Source organism: Pezoporus wallicus, unplaced genomic scaffold, assembly GCF_028554395.1.
Source record: "Pezoporus wallicus isolate ANWC-B61680 ecotype Strahan unplaced genomic scaffold, APGP_CSIRO_Pwel_v1 contig_6217, whole genome shotgun sequence".
NCBI lineage: Eukaryota > Metazoa > Chordata > Aves > Psittaciformes > Psittacidae > Pezoporus > Pezoporus wallicus.
This window is the reverse complement of record NW_026637336.1, coordinates 1,591,275-1,599,923: the sequence shown is the minus strand read 5'-3', so window position 1 is coordinate 1,599,923 and position 8,649 is coordinate 1,591,275. Positions and strand designations below refer to the sequence as shown.

Below are 8,649 nucleotides of genomic sequence, written 5' to 3'. Positions count from 1 at the left end.
ATAGAGACATTTTTGCTCCAAGCAATTAGTTCTTAGCTGGGACTGGTCCTTCCTCATCTTTAACATTTCAAAGAAAACACAGATCCTACATAGCCCAAATACCACTGCAGGAAGTCTGTGCAGCAGCAGTGATTCTCCCACTGTAGCAATGGCTACAGTCTGTATGGCAGAGCTGTAGGTATTATATCCAATATTGACCATACCTCTTGCTGGATAGAGCCAATTCCAAGTGAAATTACACATGAAGCCTTAATTCTGCATGTGCGTTTATAGGCATGAGCTGCACTGTGGAGTTGGATGGGTCTGAGATGCTGTCCCTAAGCACATCAGACCACTGCATTCCCTGCCTGTTTTCCATCAAAATAATGGTTACAGTCTATGAGCAAAATATGTTGCTACACCACCTCACATCAGTCCATTATGCCAACCAAGCGTTGCTGTGATTTACTACCCACAGTGTGCTCAAAACGGTGGAAAGAAAACATCATTTGTGAGAAAGAGATCTTTCTAGCAAGTCAGGGAGCACTGACTGAGGCCATGTTCGGGAATCACTTCCCAGCCTCTGTCCCTACCAGACCTTCTTCCCAAAGCTTTCTCCCTACGCAGGCCGCGCTCACCCAGGATAACCCTGGTCCACCAAGCAAGCAGGGACTGGGTTAGCAGCCAAGTCTCATCTAGTGCATTCCCAGCACTGGTTTAACCCCTCACTCTGAAGAGATTTTGCTGTTGTGTGATGCCCTTTACAAAAGCTACCAACCTCAGGGAGATGCCACCAGCATTATTTCCAAACCCTACTGCCCTGCACTGAAGAGCTGATGTCTTTTAAAGACACCCCTGTGCCTCTTCTAAGCCAAATTTATCAGGTGGATTTGGAATATTCCCCCCATTTTTATTCCCTCCCCCTCCCCAACATCTCTGTGTTCCCTCCGAGTCATTCCCCTGGCTTCAGTAAGCCAAGCAGCAGGATTGCAGAAACCATCATATTTACCTGAAGAGAAATTGAATCATAGCATTATAGGATTTCCATCCCTAAGCATTCAGTGCTCAATTTCAGCATGTTTTCTCCTGCTTTGCCTTAATGGTCAATAGAAAGATTCCACAAGACCTTGATAGGATAAAAACAAAACTTGTTAACATAACAACAGCATCTCAGGGAATTCATTTTGAACCAAGAGGGCTTTCTGCTCCTTCCAAGCTGCCTCAGCAGCTTAGTCCTGAGTGCTGCTGGCAAAGACCACATCGCATTCTCCTAGCAGAGTCCCAGAGGAAGGGTCCAGAGCCATCTGTAAGACAGCAATTCACATTATTAGGTGAAAAGATGGCTGCATACACACAAAATTACCCCTCCTTCTATTAACAAAGACCTACAAAACACAGCATAAGGTCAAAGGCAGAGATACAACGCCAGACGCTTTGTAACATAGACGAGGGTGGGGATGGCAGCCAATGTCTTTCCTGTGAAGACGAAAATCCCAGAATAGGGAATTCCATCCTAGAGCCGTCACCCACACCCTTCACTTCTGACATTTACCCAAGCTTTTAAGCAACATGGCCGCAAGCAAAGGCTGCTCAACCCTAAGACCACAAACACTCTTCTTTGTTCGATGAGAAGCCTAGAGCTGAGAGCCAACAGATCCATCATGGTTTGTGCCAAGCCATGGCGTGGCTCAGCAGTGCCACTCACGGCCAGCCCGGCTCTGCTGCCTGTGCAGTGTGATCCAGCCCAGCTTTAGCAAAGGCAAAACAGCGTTTTTAAATCCCAACCCGAGTGTACTTTAAGGAGTGCAGTAGCTGGTTGTTTGCCTAATTAAACTATTAAATTAGGCTGCAAAACAAACATTTGGAAGTTTCAAGCAAGACAAAGCCATGAATACTAAGAACTTCCCAACTTAGCGTGATTGATTACACAAACAAACCATATGTATTGAAGAAGTGTTATGAAAAAGCATCACTTTCGTCAGATTTTAAGCGAACAGTTGCAGAGTGGGAAGGGGGAAAATTAATTAATTACACCCTGAAACATTTCGCTGATTGAATCCGTGGCCCCAGCACTTGTAAGGTCATCAAATGATAGATTAACGCTGAGCAGAGTATCACAAATGGTATTTGCGCTGGGAAGGTCATTATATGAGATGTCAGGTCATGTAAATCACAGGAAACAAATAGAAACATCCATCAGAAAATGCAGATAGTCATTACAGGCAGCAGAGAGGAGTTAAATTATTATGCAAAATATTTTTGACTATTAAAATACAAAGAGGTGACCCAAAATTGTCCTTTAAATGAACATAAACTACAAGCACTCTGACAGGGGGGTTTGTTATAGATGTTTCATCTCTTCAGGATACCATGTCTGCAAACGGTACCCAGAAAACAAAGGAGAGGGGGAAGAGGGGGGGGGGAAAATCCAATATTTGGCTCTTCAGATCTTTTCTGTTATTCAGGAGAGAACTTTCTTTCCACATGTGAATAATCAATGCAAGAGAGGAAGGAATAGACTGTAATTACTGTATGCAAGTCATTCGTTACAGACCCTGTCTGCTCGGAGGGAACAGAAGCAAGTGCTGCTGCTTGACAAGCAATTGGATTTCTTTCTTAGGGAGATGCACTAAACAGTTTGGCAGAAATCTGTGGGTGCTCAGGAAGAGGAAACCAAGCAGCAGGAGATACCGAACCAAATGGCCAGGCGGGAACTCACTCACCTGTTCCCAGCACCATCCATGACTCCAGGAGATGGACCGGCATCTGCTGGCGTCCATTTCCTTGCTTATTAAACTAAACCCTTGGTTGTCCTTCTTATTTCTTCTTCGTTTGCTCAGTGAAGCCCACTTCATACCTGTTAACAGGACAGATAAGAGGAGTTTTGGTTCGTCCAAAGCAAAGTCTTTCTTTAGGAACAAATCCTTTCTTTACAGCATCTAAGCACTCAAACCATAACTAATATTTATAGTTTTGAAGCACTGTAAATTACAACCAAAGCATAATTTCCTCACTTTAAATGCAAATACAAACATCTTTTTCACTTTTGAAGAACCCAGTGACACAGTATTTAAAGGACACCATTTTAGAGCAATATTATAAGGAAGACCAGCAGGTCAGAACGGAGTTTTGGGACCCTTCAATCTGATTTTCTTGGTTGGGCTTATAAAAGATAAAGTCAGATCTGGTGGTTCGTGTTTTGAGATGAAACACAGGCATTTGGTGCTGAAACCCCGCAAAAACACATCTACATCCTCTAGACCGCTTTGGAAAATCACAGCGCATCTTCCTGAGTGATGCAGGTTGCTTCCAGCAGCCACAGGTTAATGTCTAATGAGTCACATCTCCTTTTAGGCTTGTTCCATCTCTCACTATTGTAAATCACTTTAATTTCTTTTTATGAACACCACGTAAGAAGGCAGGCACTGAAAATTACAAATAATAGCTCAAGGTGTGATTTGTGAATAGCAAAGGCAATATCCCTTCCATTACGTGGAAGGTGTTTGCATGATGAAAAGGAAGAACTGGACCTTACAATGAAGCAGAATAAAGCAGATTTATTGAATCTTTTACCATCTTAAAAAATGTTTACAGTGTTACTAATGTAAGATTGATTGATAGCAACCACAGAGTTCTTCTATGGCTGCTCTGCAGTGAGATACATGAGTACGCTCCTAACTTTCCTTAGGATCATAGAATCATGGGAATGGTTTGGGTTGGACATTAAGATCACCCAGTTCCAAGCCCCTGCCATGGCAGGGCCACCTCACACTAGACCATGTCACCTTAGGCTCTGTCCAATTTGGTCTTGAACACTGCCAGGGATGGAGCATTTACCACTTTCTCTGGGCAACCTTCCTTATATCCAACCTGAGCTTGCCCTGTTTCAGTTTGAACCCATCACCCCTTGTTCTGTCACTACAGTCCCTGATGAAGAGCCCCTCTCCAGCATCCTTGTAGCCCCTATTCACACACTGGAAGCTGCTCTGGGGTCTCCACACAGTTTGTCTTCTCCAGGCTGAACAGCCCCAGTTGCCTTGGGTAGCAAGCTGTGAATGCCCAGCCACTGCCAATCTCAGTACATTCTGTGCTGCCAGTATAAATTGCCGAGTCTCTTTGCCACCAGATAATGGAGTACAATTCCAGTAAAATAAACACTATTCCAGCCCTAAAAGAAACTGCATCTGCTGGTGATGCCTTTTTTTACTGAGGCACAAAAGGGGGCTGTGACAAGGAGCTGAACACAGTTGTTAGAGATGCAGGGAGCATTTCTTGAGTTCACCCAGAGACAAAGGAGGAAAACACTGTGGGATCCAGTTCCTTCTGGCCACGTGTTTGGGAAGTGTTGTGACTACAGCTATCACAGGGAGCCTGGAGTTAGCACCTGGGAAAGCCGCTGGCCTGGTGAGCAGTGAGCCCAGCACTGGCATGTAAATGATGCTCTTGCAGAAATGCTGAGAAGGGAGGAAAGTCAGGATGGTACAATAGAAATGGAAGAGCAAGGGGGTGAGATTAAAATCAGCTTCTGTGCCATTTTGCATCAGGAAAGGCTCTTGACCTTGTTAGAGATGGTGGCCTTGAATGCCCATGAGCCCTGGTAAGTGCAGCTGAGTGGGAAAAACATTCCCAGCCTCAGAACAAGGGTATGTTGGTGGAGGTTTTGTTACACACTGGGTTATTTGCCTTGCCAGACCTGCATCTGAACCTCCTGGCACAGCACCACCACTGGGAGCACTGGGGCAATATCTAGGATTAAGTCTCCGTGGAGGTTCTTGTGTGATGATGTGATGTGCCTCTGGGAAGCAGTGACTGGAAGCAGGGAGCCAGCACAGCCCAAGGGTCCCCCCCCAGCTCTCCCCAGCACCCCGTGGCTGAGTGCTGGCACAGACATCCCTGCACACCTTGCGATGCACGGCTTAGAGTGATGACACCAACCCATGGGGGCTGAAGGGTCTCGATGCTACAACATGGTGAGGCTTAATATAGAATTCCAGAGGAGCTCACCTGGTGACATCTTTATCTTGAAAGCAGCAGCAGCCGGTGTGTGCTATTTTCAGCTCTGCAGGCTTGTTTTGAGCATCTCCCCCGCTGTTTCTCAAGTCAAAGCCCCAGACAAGTTCAACCCTAAGGGGAAAACCAGCGATGCCTCATGTGAGCACAGAGAAATGTGCCTGGAGCAGGGAAGAAGCTGCCCCAGCACATTCCCAGGTGAGAGATAGGACCTCCAGCACCTTACGTGGTCCAGCTGCCCTCACCCCTTTGGACAGGCAGGGGTTATCCCTCTCTCTGATGGAGGTAACACCAAGAGCAGTGCTGGAGCATCCTGCCCTATGCCTGCCCTTCTCACCCCAGACATGCAATAACAATAAAACTATCATCGCATTATTTTAAACACAGAAGGCTTATGAGACTAAATCAGAGCTGAAATCACCACTGTGGTTTCGCAATAAGCCTGAGCCCTGCTGAAGAGCTGTCGTGGCTTCTGGTTGAAATCCCCGTTTTAAAACCACTTTTGTGGTTCCCCCATGCAAGCAGCTCAGTTTGTAGCTCCGCGCCACGAGGCAGCGTGGCCTGCCAAGCCAGCAGAGGCTCTTTCCCTTTAATGACAGCCATCTGCAGGTTCCTATAACTTAGCAATGTTCCCAGCTCTGATTTATGGAGGGTGCTTAGCTTTACAGTATAATCTTTACCATTTTACAGGGTTCCCTTTTTCTCAGTTAAATGTTGTTTTCTGAATAATTCCAAGCTGCCAGGAGGTTTACAGGGAAAACTGAAATGAATCTCTCCTTGCTTTTATTTACTCCTATTTGAGTACTGTGTTTCTGCATCCATTTTGGAGATTTACAGTGGTATTAAGGTTCCTTCCCTCATCCTCATTTTATAGATTTCTGCTGCAAGCATTTTGAAAGCCAGGAAGCTGACAGGAAAATTAGGAAATGAGATAGAATGTTCCTGTTCCCTCCAGTGCCCTGATGAGGAAAAGGAGAAGAAAAAGAACCTGAAGGCATAATAAGTAACTCCCTATATCCCGGAATCCCCTCCCAAATGCTGGCACCTCCTTCAGGCGTCCCACTGCATCCCAACCTGCCAGCACTGCTCTGACCTCGGGAATGCTGGTCTGTTCAGTGGCTGGGGGAGGCTCCGGTGATCCGGGTGGCAAGTACACAGGTTAACTGTTAATCTAATTTTATGTTACTGCATGGACCCAACTTAAGCCTTTCCAACCAAAACAAGCCTGCCGAGACTTGCAAAGATGCTGCTTACCTAGTGATGAGCAAGGGCTGCTCATCTCATGAGAGCTTGTACCACCTCCTGCCAGTGACAGCCTCATCCAGAGCACAGGCAATACCCATCCAGGTGCAGATTTCTGCTCTGTTGTAGGTGTTAGTTGATGCAGGCAAAACAAAACGCTGGAAATGATCCCGGCTCACTAAGTTACCCATTTCTTCTGCTTTCTTCCCATCTTGGATTACAACAACGGGTATTTTATGTACTTTATCCTGCTCCTGTTTCCAGTGATGCGTTGCCTAGGGATGGGGGTTTACTTGCTCATTTTACCCCAGATAAGGCTGATTTTCCACCTGCCTCTGAAATCTGACTCACCCATTTTGTGTGATGCATTAGCCTCCATTCAGGCTGAGAACAGGTATTTCCATTTAAGCAGAGAGAACACCCATTCTATCATTCCTGTGCTTTATGGAAACACCTGTGAAACAAAGCAGCCCAACACAGCAAAATGCTGAATTGCCCAGGAATTGGAATGCTAAAATTGCATCCTAGAAAAAAACCCATTTCCATTCAGCCCAGGGAGATTGAAAGAGATTTAAAGTATCATTTTGTTTTCAGGGACTGAACCTCTATACAGCATAAAATATGACTTTATATTAATACATGGTATGATATACAAATAAAAACAAGCCAAACTTTTTACTGTGCATGTTCTTTACATCTGTGGGGTTTTATACATTAAGATGTATGCTTGAAATTCATTTAAATTAGAAATTACTCTCACAGAGTGACTTGCACTTTGATTTGACACCTGATGTTCTGACAGGCAACAGGGGATTTTCTAATGCTGTAAGTACATGGGGTATAAAATCTAAAGATGAAAATGGAGGGGAAAATGCAATAGAAATAGAACAATGACAAAGTGAAGAAAGACCAAATGGGCTCTGGCTGCAGCATGGGGTGCAGCTGTCCCAGGGAGCCAGCCAGCTGGGCAGCGGGCAAGGAGACCAGGCAGATGTCTGGCTTCTGCTGCCGGCTTTGATGGCACTGACATGTTCCCACCGAGCATCCTGATCAGATGGAATCAGCATTTTCCAACAGAAAGGGGCTCATGAAATTGTTCTGCTGGAAAATCAGTGACCCGTTCCACTTGTGGCTGATCATGGGATCAGAGAATACCTCGAGTTAGAAGGGATAAGGATTGGAAAGTGCAGCTCCCTGCTCCTTGGACTCTGACAGGCTTGGTGCTGTGGGGAGCCTGTTGCAGTTAACCACCCTAATGTCAAATCTGAACCTCCCTGATGCAGCTTCATTCCACTTCCTTGTGTCCTACCACTGCTCACCAGACAGGAGATCAGCAGCTCTCCCTCCACTGCCCACCTTGAGGAAGGAGCAGACTGCAATGAAGTCCCCCCTCAGCCTTCTCTTCTCCAAGCTGAAGAAACCAAGCAATCTCAGCCACTGCACCTAAGCCTTACCCTTGAGGCCTTTCACCATCTTGCTTGTCCTGCTCCGGACAGACCCTAAGCTAAGCATTGCCCTTCAAAATAAGTCCATAAATAAATAAACAAGCCTGCTTCCCTCTTGCATTCAAACCATGCTCACCCCTGTCCACCTCCACAGCACTCAGGATACTGCAGACCTCTACCCTTTCCCCTTCAGTCATGCTCTTTCCAAGCAAAAGCCCTAAATACATCAAGCTTTCCTATCACAGAGGTTGGTACCTGCATATAATGAGATCTGCTGTTGTCCTCGTACATTCTCCTGTTTCTGCAATGGGCAACCAGACCTTCATGGAGGATTGAATGTGCACAGCGATGCTCCTCATTCTTGGAGCCTTTCTCCATCCTCCCCTCCCTGGGGCCATGAGGATGGTGCCAGCATTTGGAGGGGAGAAGCCACACAGCTGCATTTTCTTTCTTAAGGGTAATTGCTAATTCAAAGCCCATCATTCTTTATATGCAGTTAGACCTGGCCTAACAGGGGCATTAATTTGCACTTATCAGCGCTGAGTTTCACCTGCTCATTCTTGTCACCCAGGCACGCACTTCTCTAAGATCCTAAAGCCTCTGCTTTGGGCCTGGCTTCCCTGGACAAATCTGTCACCTGCAACCTTCACCATCTCACTGCTCACCTCTTGTGTCCAGCTCATTTCTGAATATGCTGCCAGTGTCTAGCAGGTACCTGCAGGATTCCTACTCTAATTTCTGCCCACAGTACAAACTGACATAGGGCTTTATTCCTATTCCTCGTTTCCTACCTGTTGCCAGTCCTTAGAAGATTAATCTTGTGAAAGCCTAGTCCCATTAAGGCTTTTTGGTGATTCTTTTGAGTCCTTCAGCCCTGCTGGCTTGCTTTCTGGTGCATTTGCATACTTCTGGTAAGCATTAAATGAGCAATCTCTGCTTGTAGGTAGTGTTGAGGCAACTTTTCTTCTTTCCA

General features: G+C 45.9%; 1 long non-coding RNA gene across 1 annotated transcript; it reads right to left on the bottom strand.

The window, feature by feature from the left end:
- Window positions 1-1,551: 1,551 nt before the first annotated feature.
- LOC130596881 (uncharacterized) lies at window positions 1,552-8,165 on the bottom strand. Its single transcript, XR_008971634.1, has 3 exons — window positions 7,966-8,165; window positions 4,984-5,103; window positions 1,552-2,836 (listed from the first exon to the last, which is right to left on the bottom strand). It is a non-coding gene; the product is annotated as an uncharacterized LOC130596881 (long non-coding RNA).
- Window positions 8,166-8,649: the final 484 nt, after the last annotated feature.